This window comes from Camelus ferus, chromosome 23, assembly GCF_009834535.1.
Source record: "Camelus ferus isolate YT-003-E chromosome 23, BCGSAC_Cfer_1.0, whole genome shotgun sequence".
Taxonomy (NCBI): Eukaryota; Metazoa; Chordata; class Mammalia; order Artiodactyla; family Camelidae; genus Camelus; species Camelus ferus.
The window spans coordinates 1,906,244-1,923,468 of record NC_045718.1 but is presented as its reverse complement, the minus strand read 5'-3'; positions in this window follow the sequence as shown (position 1 = coordinate 1,923,468).

The window sequence follows — 17,225 nt, the reverse complement described above, 5'->3', positions numbered from 1 at the left end:
TACAACTGGTGACATAGGAATTCGGTGATAAATCAGATACGCACAAAATGGCCAGCTTTCCAACTTTCCAGTCTTGTATTAATGGACTTCATCCGCTCCATGGCCTTAACCTCCCCTCCATTTCAGGAACCCACTTTGCCTGAAATACTCAGAACTACTCCATTTTAGATGTATTAACTAAAATTCACCACTCTCTTAGCCCAATTTTCTTCCTCCCATACTATCCTCTGAAGGAGTCCTTAACCCCATCTGTCTCCTTAAGCCCCTCTGCCTTCACTCCTTTCTCTCTCTAACCAAGTTCTTTTTTTCCTTTGTTCAATCCTATCTGACCTCTGCCCTTGCCCCCTTGTCGAATGCATGCACAGAAACCGTAAAACTTCAATCCATAAGTAAAATATTTAATTGAAGTACTTGCCTGTGACCTTTCCTGATTTAAGCAGCTGGACAGACAGTCAACTACAGCATTAGAAAAGCTGTCATGGATGAACAGCCCCGGTTTTTATCTGTTTTGTTCAAAAGCCTCAATCCAGGTATGAGATAGGAAAAAAATGGAGAAGATATGTGATCATTTAGAATTTACTTTTTCTTGCTGACCTCCAAGAAAAAATTCCAGCTGGAGAGGAGAGAAAAGGAGGATGGAAAGGAGAGAATGAGATTTTGAGTGTGTCTTGGGAGAGGCAGAGGTAATAACTCCCTTGCTTTAGGTATTTGGGGATCTGAAGGCAGTGGGTAAGTGCCCAATTTCCATCCATAAGAGCCCTAGGAGGGCGTGAGTCTTGCATGGGTGCCTTACAACCAGAATGGGCTCAGGGCAGTTGAACAGTGATGTCTGAAGGGTTCTAGGGAGTAGGGAGAGGGCTGAGCAGGGAGAGAGTCTCCTGAAGCCCCCAAGTAGCCAGAAAGCATTTAAAATTTCCTCTGTCCCTACTAGCCCAGGGAGAGCTGTGAAAGCTGAGTCAGGCTGGTAGAGCTTCAAGGGCATGTGCAACCAGTGTGAGAGAGGCTGAAAAGGAAGAGACAGCCAGGACCAGCCTGGAAAGGCCAGTCATTATCTCTCAACAGAAGCCAAGTGGAGATGACACGCCTGACAAACAGATGGGGGTGGGGGCAGATGAGTGAGCAGAGCTCAGAGGATTCTTATACTTGGTGTGATACCATAATGATGGATGAAGGTCATCCTATATTTGCCTGAATCCATAGAGGGAATAACACCGGGAGTGAAAAGTAAACTCTGGACTTTGGGTAACCATGACGCACCAGTGTAGGGTCATCAGTTGTAATCCGCCCTGGTCAGGGATGTCAGTGTGGCTATACACATGGAAGGATGGGCATATGTGGCAAATCTCTGTACTTTTCTCTCAATATTGCGGTGACCTAAAACTGCTCTAAAAAAAATAAAGTCTTAAAAAAAAGAGAGAGACAGTTGGGAGAAGTTACGTCTCAGTGCAGCACAACATTAAACTGAAGGCCCCAACTGTTGACCAGACACCCCACCTCCACTGGAAGGCTGCCATGACCCTATGCCAGCCCCAGGAGCAGGAGGAAGGAAGGCAAAAGTAAATCCCCAGTTTGCCGGAATTTGGAGCTAAAATGACCATGACTTAACAAATGAGCAAATTTCACTGAGTTTACCTGGAATGATCAGACCAAGTTTCCTGCCAGGAAAAAGGAAGAGGGCATTCAAGATATCAACTGTGTTTAGCTATAGAAAAAAAAAAAAAAAACAAAAACATGCCTCGTCACATGCCAGCTTTGGGGACTCAAATCTGTACTTACTACACCTCATGGTCTCTGATGCGCTCACTGACCCTTCTACACCTCAATCTTCTAAATTCTCTGCTTCTGTTCCCAGGCTGCTGAGCCCTTGGGGGGAAAAGAACATCCAGTGAAGGAGGCTGAAGTGCTGGGAGGTGAGGAAGGTGGGTTTTAAGGTCTACCTTCCTTTGATGGGCAGGTTTTGACAGGTGAAGGAAGGAGGGGCAACAAAGTCAGAACAGCCGTATGGGAGGTTACAATTCACAAAAAAGGCATTTTGTATGCATTATTGCACTCAATGCTCACGATAATCTGGGAGGGAGATAAGCACCCCTTTCTGCTGTGGGTCATGACATGCAGCCTTTCAGCAATGGAGCCGAGACTCGACACTGCTTTTCTGACTCTAACTCTCACGTTCTTTTCATCTTCCCACACTCAGGATTCTTTGGTGTCCAGGAGATTGCCTTTGGTTGATACACACGTCCTTTGGCTCACTGGATGACAGGCTAGCTTTCACCTTCAGAATCCCATTTGATCCTACGATCCTACGACTACTGCTCCCATTTTACAAACGAGCAAACTGAGGCTCACTTCCTTGTTCAAGGTTACCGACCACTGAGACATTGAGCCTGGACTGAAAGCTGTTTTTCTGCTTCATGATTCAGTGACCTATCCATTATATCCTGCTCATATTAAGCTGCAGTAGCACAAGGTTAAAGTTCTATTTTTAGAGAAGCAAAATGCTGCCTTCTTCAGGGGAAAATGGATGACTCGTTGAACTTTTTCCCTTAAATTTTTATGTGTCACGTTTACATCGTAATCCAAAATAGAGTTCTATTTGATTCGATTTCCATTTCCTTTCAATAAGCTTCACTAAAATTACATATTTTAACCTGAAAAACTGAGAAATAGAAATGCAATATTTGGGAAAACACTTGAAGTAAGCAAAGCATTGCTCTCAGTAGAAATTGTCTCGAATCAAATGCTTATTATTGTTAACAAAACCAGTTTCTCAACATTAACTTTGAAATCAGCAGCAAATTTGCCATTTTGTCATTTTTTTAATTTTTAAAATTTTTAAAATATATTTTTATTGAAGCATTGTCAGTTTGCAACCTTGTGTCAATCTCTGGTGGACAGCACAATACTTCAGTCATATAGGAATATACATATATTCGTTTCATATTTTTTTCACCGTAAGTTACTACAAGATACTGAATATGGTTCCCTATGCTATACAGTATAAACTTGTTGTGTATCTGTTTTACATATAGTAGTTAGTATCTGCAAATCTCACCAGTTTGTTTTTAAATCATTTCTCACTGGTTTCCTTTCCCTCTTTTGACCATTTTGCTGCACTTGCAATTTGATATCTCATTCCTGGCCCCCCTGTCTGCAAACTCTGTTTAGTGCAAAGCTTTGCAGAAAAAAAAAAAAAATCTCTTATTTGACCATGAACTTTCGATGATCTAGTTAGCGTTACTGTCAAGCTTCCCGCGGTCTTTTTGAAAAGCAGGACTTGTCCGTGGTGCCCTCTGGCCAACTTCAGTGGGACTAAAGCCCTAGTAAGAGCCATCAAACTGCCTGACGGCTTGTCACCAGCGAGGCTCCATTAATTTACACACATTTTCCACTGTTTGGCATCTACCATGATAACTCTTTTCTCTTCCAAGCAGCTCCTGTTTGCATTTAACACTTGGGTTAATTTTCATCAGAGTTTAAATTTAGCCATCAGTTATTTCAAGGGAGCTGTCAGCCAACATATGGAGAGAGGAAGAAAAAAAAATTCCTTCTGAATTTATAATAAAGTGGAATCTGTTGAATGTGAAACAAAAACCAACTGCAATATAGGGAGGCCCCGGTGGGGAGAGCGGGGTCAGCAAAGAATTGCAGAGTGGATTAGCTGTTCTATTCACCAGAGCCGCATCTGGGCACCTCCGAGCTACTTGATATATCAAAAAATGATGGAAAGACACAGTTCAATTTGTCCCCCTTTTATAAAGGATAATTAACCTGTCAGTCTTGCTACTTTAACAACTTCATTAAATTGGAGGCGAAATGGGTGCTGAGAAGTCTTGTCTTTATCCAAAAGAAACACAGGGCACTTGTGTAAATGGGGGAAGAGGAAGGAAAACACATACCCGCGCACCCCAATAATACGGTCTGCTTCCTGGAAAATGGGACAGGCTTCTTCCAATTACCTAATAATCCTGCCTTTACTATGACCTGCTGAAAGTAATTTTCTTAACTCGGAAGGCAGAGGAAATAATGTCACAGCCCACGTAGGCCCGAGAAGCACACCATTGAAAGATTGAGGTTAGAGGGTTTCAGATGTTGTTGGGCCAAACTATTTAGGACCTAGAGTGATGGCTACTAAAGGTGAGCAGCATTTCACAAGTAATAAAAAGAAATGAAAACAGAGTTCCCCCAGTCCTCAACCCCTCCCCCTGTCACCCCCACAATGGCTGCCGGCATCTGCATCTCGGCAATAAATCCTTTCTTTACTGCTACAAAGATTCTAAACTTTAAAATGCATTCATTCAAGAAAGAAAGAACACAAATCATCTGAGTGTCCGAAATCTTAAACAGCCTTCACTTTTTCTCTCTTAAAGCTAGCATTCCGAATATTTCAAGTAACTGAAATAGTATTGTAGTTTAATTCAGATTACCCTCTTCTCCTTAGAAATTCTAGGCTGCCTATAAGTACAGAGGCAAGTAAAAAAGTTAATTATAAAATATTTCTCAAATTTTAGTCAAATCAAAATTATGTTATTTCCAGTTGATTAAAAAATCGTTTTATGTACTTGGTAACTCTATTCTACAGTATCACATTTAATTATCACAAAATAATAATAAAAAATTTCAACTTGCTATAGTAAGGATAAAATGTAATATGCTTCTTTGTTAATACATTTAGGAGTTCTAGATGTGATCATATAATTTTCCAAGAAAGGATTTTTTTTTAATTCAAAAAATACTTTGGATGATTAAAACTACAAATCAATTTATATCCTCTCAATTTCTTTTTTTGTTAATTTTTTCATGAGATTAAAAAAATTTTTAAAGCTAAGATTACCTCTTTAAAGTTTATAATCCCAAACCAAATTTAATTTATAATCTTTATGCACCATGATTTTTACTCTTAAATTCATTTAAAATGTTTCCTTTTTAATAATTTTTGAATATACCAGGAAGGCAAAAAGAGAAACTCATACTTATTTTAATAAATGCCACTTAGATGAAAATCTTTCCATTTTATTACAAGTAATTTTTAGGAAAGGGTGACAGGGTTATTCACTAAAATATTTACATGGTTTATTTGATGGAGATGCCAGAATTCCAGCATTTTTTTGTCTTATTTGAAACAATACTTGATACAGCTGCTAAAACAGTAAAACAACTACATCAGCTGTGCAATTAATATTTTATAGCATAGCCATTCTCTTTCATACTTTTTTTAAGATGAAAATTGCCTGGTTTCGTAGAAACAATCATAAAAACAAAGAAAAAATGATGACACTTCTGAAGTGACATTCAGAGATTTTTTCAGAGCACATTTGGTTTTATCATATCAACTCTTCTATTTCCGTCATTTATCTAAGGATTGTATTTATCATAAAGAAGATAATTCATTTTTGCCACAGTTTTTGGAAACAGAGCTGCTCCCCAGTTGTCTCCAAAGTGACTTTTTCCTGTTCCTGAACTTGCCTGTCTCTCTAGTCAGACAATAATTAAGATGATACATTTTGTATGGTTCTGACTTAGACCTCTGTCTGCACGCATTTGCAGAGAAGAATGAAAAGCTTTATTAGCCTTTCCCCCACAGTATTGCAGAAAGGGGGACTGTGATTCAGAGTGGCAAATGTTCTTGCCACTGGTGCTTTTCCGAGTTGTGCATGATCTCAGAAATTGTGGTGGCAGACATGCAACACCATGAATGCTTTTCTGCAGCAATGACACCCACCCTTTTATATATAGCACTTGGCATGTTTGCTCTCTGTGTCTTTTAGAGGAAAGACCCAAGGGCCATTGAGATTAGCAGGCACCTCAGCCGTGTCACCCTCTCCAGCTGGTCTGGCACCAGCAGCACTGCTGACTGAACACTGAACGACTGTGATTCGTCTGCACTAATCCTGGGAGACTGGGAATGTTACGAAGGAAAGAGGCATCAGTCAGAGCCTGTTGGACATTCACTGTAGGTAAATGAAAGGGAACAGGGAGAAGGGAGAAGCTTTTGTGAGATTAAATCCTACTTTCGGGTCCAGAGGCAGGTCATTTTCCTGTGCCTCTGAAAGAAGTTATAGAGTGACCCAAAGTTTAACTGTAGAAACGAAGTGCCTCTGCTCACCCAAATAAAATATTCCAAATGGGAAACACGACCGCCTTTATGTCAATGTGGGTTCGCGAGGCAATCAGCTCTCTCACAATTTGGAATGTACACACACATCCGACTGAATCAAACTTTGTTTTGAATGAAAAAAGGGTTTTAATTCAGCTCTGCACAGCCTTCTTATTTCTTATTCTCAGACAACAAAGCGCTGCTAATTTTCAAGAGGGGAGACTGAGCCAGAAGCTAAAATGAGCAGCTAGTACCACAAAAATAAACATGGGAAGAAGCTCAATTTTCTATTGTAACAACATGTTTAAATTGCCTCAGATTCAATCACTGTAATTTAGTGGTTTTTGTGAATGTCGATCAGCCATTTGTTGGTAGTGATGTTTTCATATTTAGAGGGCATTTTTTCAATAATACTGTTCAAATTCACAGTCAATTTATTCCAAAGAAGTGCAAAATTATCAATGGAGCATAAATATAATTGGGTCTTTTTGCACGCAGCACAAAGTAGATCTACAAAGAGTTCTCTGAGCCTGATTTTAAGATCACGTCCTCACAGTTTGTGCCTGCATTAGTAATTGAAAACGAAGTGTTGATGGTAACAGAAATTACTTGGGTGTTTGCAGAAACTGTGAAAAAAACTGTTATCTTCATTCCGTAGTTTTCTTTTTCTTATGTTATCACCAAACTATGTCACAAAATTTACCTCTACCACCACCCCAACAATAAAAGTAGAGATGTAATCATTATCTGAGTAGTTTAAGTAAGTATATATTGGGCTAATTATCTGGCTATTTTTAGGAAAATTATTCATTTGGCTTTGTGGCTACATGGAGATCCACACAAAGCTATGAGGCACAGAGGGACACAGCCTGTGGGTTGAAATCAGTGTGTCCTAATACAAATTGTAATGGAAATGCCTACACTACTTCCTCTTTCTTTTACTCACATTTTAGAAACAGAGAAATATTTTGAAATCAGGTCAGCAGCTCTCCTGGGCAGTCCTAAAGTTGCAAGGACAATGAATGACTCACTTCCTTTTGGGAAGTGGGAGGTCAATTAGCATATCCCAGGGGTGAGAGAGAAGTTACATCTCTTCCTTACTGGCAGTAGAATGGCAGGTCAGGAACTCATGTGGTTTTGAATCACACAGAGTAGTAATGTAGGAATTTGCCTGCGACATGTTTCATAGCTTTGGAAAGAACACATTTGCATTGTTATTTGAGACCCTGGTTTTCGGAAGCCTTGCATTTAACAAAGCTGAAGCTAGATTGCTGTGAAATTATGATTAATTCACACATGTTCATATTTTGGATTGGCGAAAGGCCGATTTTTCAGGGCACTAAGTTCCGCCTGGTTCCGAGGGTTTCTCTTTGCTTCATTTTGTGACAAATAACTAAAATTCTACGCAGCAATACAGCGTCCACCTTTTAGGTAGGAGTTTTAAATTCTATTCTAGGGTTCATTTCTATAAGTTTTTCATGTTTTTAATTTCTACTTTTAAACTTAATTTTATTTTTTAAATTGAAGTATAGTGCTGTACAATATTGTATGTTACAGGTATATAGTAATTCACAATTTTTAAAGGTTATACTCCGTTTATAGTTATTACAAAATATTGGCTATGTTCCCTGTATTGTGTTGCACAATACATCCTTGTAGCTCGTTTTATGCATAATAGTTTGTACCTCTTACTCTAGGGCTTATTTCTATTGATTTCTCATTTTTAGAAGTGTTTCCCAACTCACTGTCTGTTAGCCAACCTAGTAAGTGCCATGGGGCATCTTTGTTAATGGAATGTTCTAGATAAATAAGCACTGCTGTCCCCACGTTTTCTCTCACTAGCTAGTTATTCAGGTCCTGTGAGGCCACCACCTATCAGTGAAGGCCTGGTGATTTCCTTCACCCGATTCCTGTAACGAGTAAAGGTCACTCATGTATATTCAAATATGACTTCCTTCTGCTGGTCATCCTCTCTCAGTATGGACTGGTCTTAGCTCCATGGGCAAGCGTCCTAGAACACATCCAGTCCCGCCATCTGGCAGGCTCCCAAGTGGGCACTGAGGTGACTAGTCTGTGTCATCCTCAGAATCACATGAGGAAAGCAATATTGTTAGAGCAGGCAGATAGCTAGATATGAGCAGAGAAAGGGGGACACAGACCAAATGGCAGGAACTGGGCAGAAAGGATGGGCACAAGCCAAATGCAGGAAAACATACATCATGGAAGCACCAGGGGTCCCGGGCAGAGAAAGAAAAGCAGGAACCTTTGGGCTGATAAGCGGCCACACCTTTTGGCCTGGAGACCAACAAAGAAAGGTCAGAAAAGGCAGGAATTTCCAGTGTCCCAATGTAACCTTTTGCTCATTATGCCCTCATTTCAATAAAATTAGCCTTGCAGGTCAGAGGTACCCATCATGCGCCGATGCCGTGACACCTCTGATTCAGACTAAATAAGGACAAAAATCCCTCCTCCCTTTGGGAAGGTGGAGTTGGGATGATAATCAGGGAATACGGCCCTTAGCCCTTCCCTCCTCAATGAATATTCCACCCATTCATTTTTACACCCTACGTAACTAACTTGCCAAAGAAGCTCAGGGCAGCCGCTCACCTGAGCCTGCCTGCTCTCCCCTTGAGAGTGGACTGTCCATCCTTTAATAAATCCTCACTTTACTTTTTTAACCTCTAAGTCTTGTCTCTGAATTCTTTCTGGGACGGGACAAGAACCTGGAACATCGGTTGGATCCACCGGCAACAACATGGCATCCATTTTACAAATAAAGAATGAACTGACGAGCAGAGACATGGAATAACTTGCTCATGGTGACCTAATTATTCAGTGATAAAGTCAGGATTTGAAGCCAGGGTTTATGAATTTCATATTCCGTGGTGCCAGTCTACGTGTGGGTCTCGAACCCAGGACAATCAATGATTTCTCTTTCTGTCCCTTCAGAGAGCCTGGTATGGGGCTGTTGCTCATGGGAAAGACCCACTAACTACTCTGTGATTCCATAATTTCCTGGCATTCCTCAGGTAGAACGCCTGTCCACGCACAACTCACCCACTTCATCTGAACCATTTGTTTACCCGTCTGTCCCCTGTATAAGTTTTCCTCTTATCTTACTCTTCAATTTACCCTCAGAGTCTGAAAAATGGTTCTTTCTTAATAATCAAAGGGTCTAAGACAGGGGAGGCACCCAGAAAGGAGAGCAAATGCAAGCAAGTGGAGAGGAGATAAGGCCCCTTTTGTGGGATTTGGAAAGACGAAACTTAGTAGAAAACCCCTAATATTATCATTAAGTTTTCTGGTAAAGAAATAGAGGTTAAAAAAAAATACTAACCTTTGTCCTAGACCATAACTGTAACGACTATGAGATCAGGTAGAATCTATGCAGACATCCCAAAAGGCCCTGGGAGTACTTGCGTCTGTTCATTTTTGCTGAATCGCTAATACTAGCTTGCTTTGAGTGGTCAGTTATTACTTTCTCGAAATCGTTAGAGAATTTTTTTAAAAGGCTGCTTTCCAATTTAACAACATACATACGTCAATCCAAAATTTCTTAAGGTGAACCCAAGCCTCTTTGTCTCCTCTTCCTTCTCTAAAGAAGTCAAGTGTTTGACACAGTCCATTTAGGCACAAGAAGATAATGCTTTTCTGCTTCACCCCACCTTCTTTTTCTTCTTTTCTCCCATTAGGATGCTCTCTTTTCCCCAGTGAAAACACCTTTAGTCTTTAATGCTTCCTGCAGTTTTTTTCTTCCAGTTTGGGGTAGGTCTATCTTCTTTCCCCAATCCGATTGTAAACAACTCGAGAGCACTGAACAAGTTCTTTCCTTAATTTGGGTGCCTTCTAGAGCTAACAGTGCTGACCACGCTTGAGTATTCAAGTAATGCCTAAAAAAGAACATTGGATTAAATGAACTGAGTTATCGAGTTTTCACCAACACAGAGAGCCTGTCTGTAGTGTTCCTGCTTTCACAGCAGCAGTAGGAGGAATAGTAAGTCAATCTGGGTGGATATTCTTGGCAGGATAACCAAGGCTGATACACTCATGTCAGTGGCAGGAGCGGCTCTCTGTCTGGTTTCTAAGGCAGGCCACTCCTTCAGACTTGTGACCGGCGATAAATCATTCACCTTTGACACAAAGCATTTAGCAAAGGAGTTTCAGCTTAGAAACTAGGCTGATCCTAAAAGTTGGAAATAGGGTGCATATTACAAACCTTGTGCAATTATGGGCACCTAGTAGGCACCTCATAAATGCCTGTTAACAACAAATGGATGACTTTAAGGCTAGAGCGCCATCAGTGACAATTGCATAGAGCATGTGCCATTCATCTCAATAAGCCAAGTATTATTTTTTTCTAATCTTTTTGTATTCTTAAAAAAAAAGAAGATAATTAAATTGCCTTCCAACAGCTCTCTGAAATATGACTCGGAAAGCTGAAGTAATTTTCTTTAATGTCCTAATCTGAACCCATGTGTTCCTTTTAGAAAGAGACATTAAAAGACAGCCACCTGAACACAAAACAGCACTCTCTTCTCTGAAGGCTTCTCTGCCTTTACACACTTCTCTGAAATCACAGGCTCTTCGCTGTCCCCTCCGCTGACAAATGGTGATAAAGTGACATCTCTCTAATTATCCAATAGCTGAAAGATATTGATATAGTTCATGCTGTTGGAGCCATGTGCTCTGGGTATTTGGGTTGGGGGTGCTCACTGATGCAATCTGCATACGTTGCCTGTTAGTTGCTGGTGGCCTTTTAAAAGTCCTCTACGTAATGTTATGTTCCTCCTCACCGGCTCTGTCTTTCCTTATTATTTTCCAATCTGGAAAAGAAAATTCTACATATTTCGGGAGCAGCTGCCGCACATGTCTTATTCATCTCATGCCGCCGTGCTGTTTCTCCAGCAGTCTGATTGCAAATTTCAGTGATCACATAGGTAATGGGGCATTTGGGATTTCTGGAAGAAGACTAGCCGTGTCCCCATAGCACCTAGCACCGGTTCTCCCCGGCATCCTGATACTATATTCAGTTGGCTCTTATCCAGATGGTTTTAGCTGGCGTTTCTTCAGCTCTTTCTTGGGTTCACCCTGACCTTGCCTGAGGGACTTCCCCATGGCCTCGAAGGCAGAGAGAATGCATTCCCCCCCCCACCCCCCAGAAAACTCTCAACAAGCTGACACTGCTCCTGCACTTATTAGGAGCCGAAGTAAAGAAGTAAAGTTGATTACCTAATATCTCATTCTCAACATAGCCCAGGAATACAATTACACAAACACACACACACATACACCACACTAACAGGGGAATTTACAAATTCTTTACATCAAGGTCCGCCTTCACCTGTTTCCCTGACAGTCACAGTAAGCTTCTTACACTTACACAGATCAGCATCTCCTTTTGAGGAGGAAAAAAGGAGACACAGTGGCTCCTCTCCTTAATATGGGGGAGCCAAGGAAATGCACCTGTAGTGGAGAATGAATATTCTAATGCTTCCGAACCTTTTGGTGAAGGTGAAGGGGGCTTGTTGAAAACATTGCTGTGAGCAGATGGACCCCTGAAACCATCTGCTATGAAGCAACTAAATGTTCAATGATGCATTACAGAATTATTTAGCTCTCAAAGAGCCTGAAAGTAGTTAGTAATGATGGCATCTGTACTGAGAGCAAACAACCTATTTATATATGATCTATTACTTCATAAACTGTTCGGAGACCCTCCCTTCTTAAAGAAGCAGCAGCCTTCTTGATTGCAAGGTATAAGATTGTGGCTGAAAAAATTGTAACTTACAACCTTAAAATTCACATCTGTTTTTCTCCTTTGGGTTAAGGCAACTTTTTGCTGACCCCAATTTTTTCTCATTCCTCCATAAAAGTTTAGCTGACGGAGATGGTTTGATACCACTTAAAATGAAACAAAGTATATTTTCATTTATCCAAACCATATCCTTTGGATAGTTTAATATCTATATAAATGTATCATCTTTTCCAAAATAAAGTTTTCCTATTACAAAAATGATATATGCTCTTTATAAAAAAACCGAAATAAACAGAAATGGAAAAAAGGAAAGAAGTTATTTACCAAAGACAATCGCTTTTGGTGTATTTTTTGGTGTATTTCTTCAGGTTTTTTTTCCATACTTAGTTTAAAAACAACCCAATTTAGTTCAATAATCCTTGCAAAAGTCTTCTCCTAGAGACCGGTTTTGATTACATGTTCTCTTTATTCATGGTCTCATGGAAATACATAAAATTCAAACTGGTAGTATTCCATCATAGGAATGGTACTCAGTAAAACAGAACAAAGTAATAATATACACAGCGACACGGATGAAGCTCAAATGCACTGTGCTAAGTGAAAGAAGCCAGACCTAAAAGGTTACATGCAGTGTGGTTGCATTTACATGACATTCTGGAAAAAGCAAAACTGTAGAACAAAGACCAGATCAGTGGTGACGAGGGGTTAAAGATGGGGAAAGATGTGACTAGGATGTGAAAGCATGAAGGAGTCTTTTGAGGGATGAGAGCTTCCTGTGCTGTACAGCAGGTCCTTGTTGTTTATCTATTTTATATACAGTAGTGTGTATCTGTTAATCTCAAACTCCTAGTTTATCCTTCCTCCACCGCCCTTTCCCCTATGGTAACTGTTAAGTTTGTTTTCTATGTCTGTGAGTCTGTTTCTCTTTTGTAAATAAGTTCATTTGTATCACTTTTTTTTAAGGTTCCAAGTGTGATCTTAACTTACATTAAAAGGAGATTAGTCTGGTTGCTGTGTGAAATAGAATGTGTGGTTTGGCGTAGGGTGGGGGGAACAAACAAGGGAAACCAATGAGGAAACGAGAGCAGTCCATGAAAAGACAAGGGTGGCTTGGACCGAGGTGGTAGTGGCAGAGCTGATGAAGAGTGTATGGATTCTAGATACATCTGGAACTAAAGGTAATGGGTTTCATCAAGGAATGGATGTTGAGTGTGAGACAGAGACCATCAAGGATGACTCAAGGGTTTCTGAAAGATGGATTTGCTGTTAACTGGAACGGGAAGACTGGAGGAAGAACAGATTTGGGAAAGAAAATTATGCATCCGAAATACGCCTTCCTTTTTGAATTGGTTGCGTTTGAAGTGGATCTCCAAGTGGAGACGTCTGGTAAATAGTTTGATATATGAGTTTCGAGTTCAGGGGAGACATCCAAGGAGGAGATATAAGGTGGGTGCTGTTAGTATGTAAAGATGATGTTTAAAGCCATGGGACCCATTTGAATCATTTTCACAAAGGAACCCCAAGTGCCATAGACGTATCTGAATGCTTCCACCCTTACAAACAGAAAACAAGCTGAAGTTTCCATATACTGTCCACCAGCCCCCAGAAATCTCAACAAGAAGCCTGAAGTGAGCTTTTCCAAACATTTTGCCTAAAGTGAGAAATCAGCCTTCGACAGACAACAACGGAAGCTCCTTCCCCCTTTGTATCGTATCCTGCTTCCTGAGGTTTTCCCTGTGTAATAGTCCCTGTTATGCAAATACCACATATTAACTGCATCAAAGGTAGACACATACCCAGCAGTGACTTTATTGTGAAGTCACCTAGGAACTTGCAGCGTCCATGTGCTATATGTATATTTGGAAGTGATGTTTGATTTCAGGTAGTTTCTAATTAAAATCATTTTCATTTGGTTATGCATAGGATTACTTAGAAGCACAAATATATCAAGAGCTTGGAATTTGCACGTAAATAAAATGCATACTGTGTAACTGTATAAAGTGTACATTTACACAAATAGTTTTTGTATATGAGAAAAATGAGCTTTTACTTCTGAACCAGTAATTAACAAGAACTTTTCAATTTTATTCATTTTTATAAATTAGATATGTCTACAAAACCTAGTTTTTAAAATTAGTAATTTTATGTGTATCATCCCCAAATAAAATTCTGTACCGTGAAAAACATGGGAAATGCTGTTTGTTGAATTAATTAATGATTTTTATTTCTGCCTCTCCTGAGCTTATAAAATAAAAGTGATACTTTTTCTCCCCCACACAATTTGAATGTGCTATCTTTTGCTGAGATATAGCTGAGAAAGTTTTCTCTGCTAAGAGATCATCTGTATTTAGTCACTAAAGATTTTTCCAAGTTGGGGCAAATAGTTCTCAATTTACTTAATCCATCAAATATTTATCAAGCAACACCTGATAGCTCTGACACCCAATTGCCTTGCATTTGCTTCTTGTTTTTGAAATTTTTGTGACTATGATTTTTCTCCTTCCTGCGTTACCAAACACAATACCTTTGTGTTAGCAAATACAATCATTTCTCAGGTGTCACAGAGTTGATGCTTTGTTTCAATTTTTATTAACTTGATTAACGCATTTGATTAAGGTGTTCTAACATAACAAAACATTCTTCTGAAATCTTTAGCATTCACCATTTTTATCTGATTAGAAATAAAGAACTTATAAAATTCAACCCTTTAACTGAAACTACAAACTTGCCTCCTGGTATAAAGGCATTGCAAAGCAACAGAAGAGTTAAAAATAATCTTCAACTAGCCTTCTCTTCACTGCCCTCAGAATTAAACTTAGAAAATATCTCTTAAAGGAAGTAAGTATCTTCTCCCCCTCCACCCCTTACCCCCAATTTGTGTGATGGGTCTGTGTTTTATGTTATGTTTTAGTTTGTATTACATCGCCTCCAAACAAAAGTTCCTGAAACACAGGTGATAAATCTGGAGGGAAGTACATGTGTGTTGCTTCAAACAGGTTTCCCCAAACTACAGAGGTGAAGCACAAGCTCTCCCCGTCTCCCTGATGCAGGCTCCATCCGGCTCCACCTCACCTGTCAATCCATCACTAGTGTTTCAAGGAGAGAGGCACCATTGGCTGCTTAATGGCAGCCAGATGGCACCTGCCTTTCCTGACCTGTGTTCCCAAGTGAGAGTCTGCCTGGGACTAGACTCAGGGTTCTATCCGCGGGTAACGACGAGATGTTTTTGTATTCAGTGTAAGCTGTAAAGGTTCACACCTCTGACAGCATGCTCTAGCCCACCCCTCCGTGAAGGTTCTCCAGCATCCAGTGATTTGACATAAACAAAGTGGTCTCTGGTCATTAAAACAAGCAACCTCACCTCTTTCTGATCCGATTTCAGAACGATAAAGTGTTAATTGGCTGTGCGAAAGAGGTAGGCAAATTTGAGGGGTAGATAGCCAGCCCGCATTTCCAACAGCTGAGAAGCAGGGCTGACATTTAAATACGGACTGATGCGCACTTCCTCACGCGGGTGTACCAGAGCTTTCAACCTTGACCTGAAGGGAACACCTTTTCTGGAAGTGACAGGTAATTTAGCCTTCTTGCTAAGTTCTGGGGCTCTCTGGTGGTGAATTATGTATGGTGCTTCTATGATACAGACACCTGTCCACTAAGAGCGAAACCAAAGCTGATAGATTCCTCTTAAAGACCTTAGATTAGATATAAACTACCCTTTTCCCCCAAGAAAAGTCGTCATGATGCCAGTCACCTTGCCTTTCCTTTGCTCCCATGATTTCAGCAGTCTGAGAGAAGCCGAAGACAAACTGAGCAATGTTTGCTTGTGTAAAATGATTCTTTGGAGACCACTTCAGTTTCTCTCTTCTTTTCCACTTTTCGGAAATCAAAAAAAAAAAAAAAAAAAAAACAAACAACTTTTATGTTGGAACAGTAAACTTGTGGATTGTGAATTACTGATATTTGTCCCCCCTACCCCCACCCTGGCTCTTAAAATAATTCACTAACCTCTATCAATAAGTGAACTGTATTAATTAAATCAGAGTTTCCAGCCAGTTCAAACGCAGCTCTGGGACTGAAAAAAGCAAAATTACATCGCACTATGTACTTGGCGTAGGTTATCATCTGAGACGGGAAAATCAAATGTTTTGGAGTTGGAAAATGGGAAAAGAGTAATGTCATTGGTACTGCAAACATCCTGGTGGATGCAAAGAGAGGCGAGACAGATAGACATTCGTGAGATAGTTTAAAGCTCATCTTGGGTAGTGGGTAAGATGGAGGGACGGGGTTCTCCTGAATAAACTTCATGTTTATGTGTTGCTCCAATGACCCTTGGCTGGCCAGTCTTTGGTCAGGACGTACTCTGGAATCCAGGGAGCCACCTCAAGGGCAATTGAAATGGTTCAGGGAATGTGATGCTCTGGGGAAAGCCCTTTGAAATGCTATTTTTTTTTTTTTTGGCTCACTATTATAGCACTGATGGTAAAATGCAAAAAATATAGCATTTCACACTGGAGCAAATCTCTTTCTGAAACATGATTTAAGACTGAAAATTTGCTTGGCGCTCTTGCCATGAGCTGTTCAGCCTAGTACTCACTTTTTGTGCTCTCCCCCACCCCACTCAGAACTGAAAGGAAGTCTGCCCTTCCCTGTAGCAGTGGCCGCTTCCCCACTTCCTGCCCAGGAGAGCCCAGCAAGGGAAATATGGTCAGTGTCTGACTCAAGGGCAGGCAGGTCCATATCCATTAAAGATGGGATGTAAATGGGGGAAAAACCTCCTGAGATGAGCCCCGCCCACTGCCACCGCTCTCTGGGACCCTTGCTGGAGCCCAGACAGAGAATCTCATTAGGCCTCTAATACAATAACTACATGTAGATCTTAAGGGTAGGGGTGGAGTGCAAATCAAATTAGCTTCATTACTCTATTCTGCACCTCACAGCGCTTCTGCCAGTGGACAATTGCATTAGATCAGCGAGGAGATCAAAAGGTAGAGAACTCCTTGGAAATTCATTGTCTGAAGCAAGACTAGGGGGTGGAGGAGGATGGGGGGAGAAGGCAGGAGTGAACTGTGTTGACCCAAGACATAAATTTCGTACATCTCCCCACACTGGGGCTGGCCCTTTGCTTTGCTTTTTCAACTCCCTGGTCAATGTCTTCTTTGATGTTGGCCTTGGGAGGTGGAACAGACCAACATGAGAAGCCAGAAAACAGTGTCCCTACCTCCAACTTGGCACTTAAGTCATTTTGAGTTTTGAGAGTTTTCCTTTTTTAATACTCTCGACATTTCAGAAGGCCCTGAGAATTATTTAAGTAGATACACAAAAATGTTGCAGAAGTGTCTCTAGACTTCTTGCCAGTAACTGAAATGTAGAAGGAGA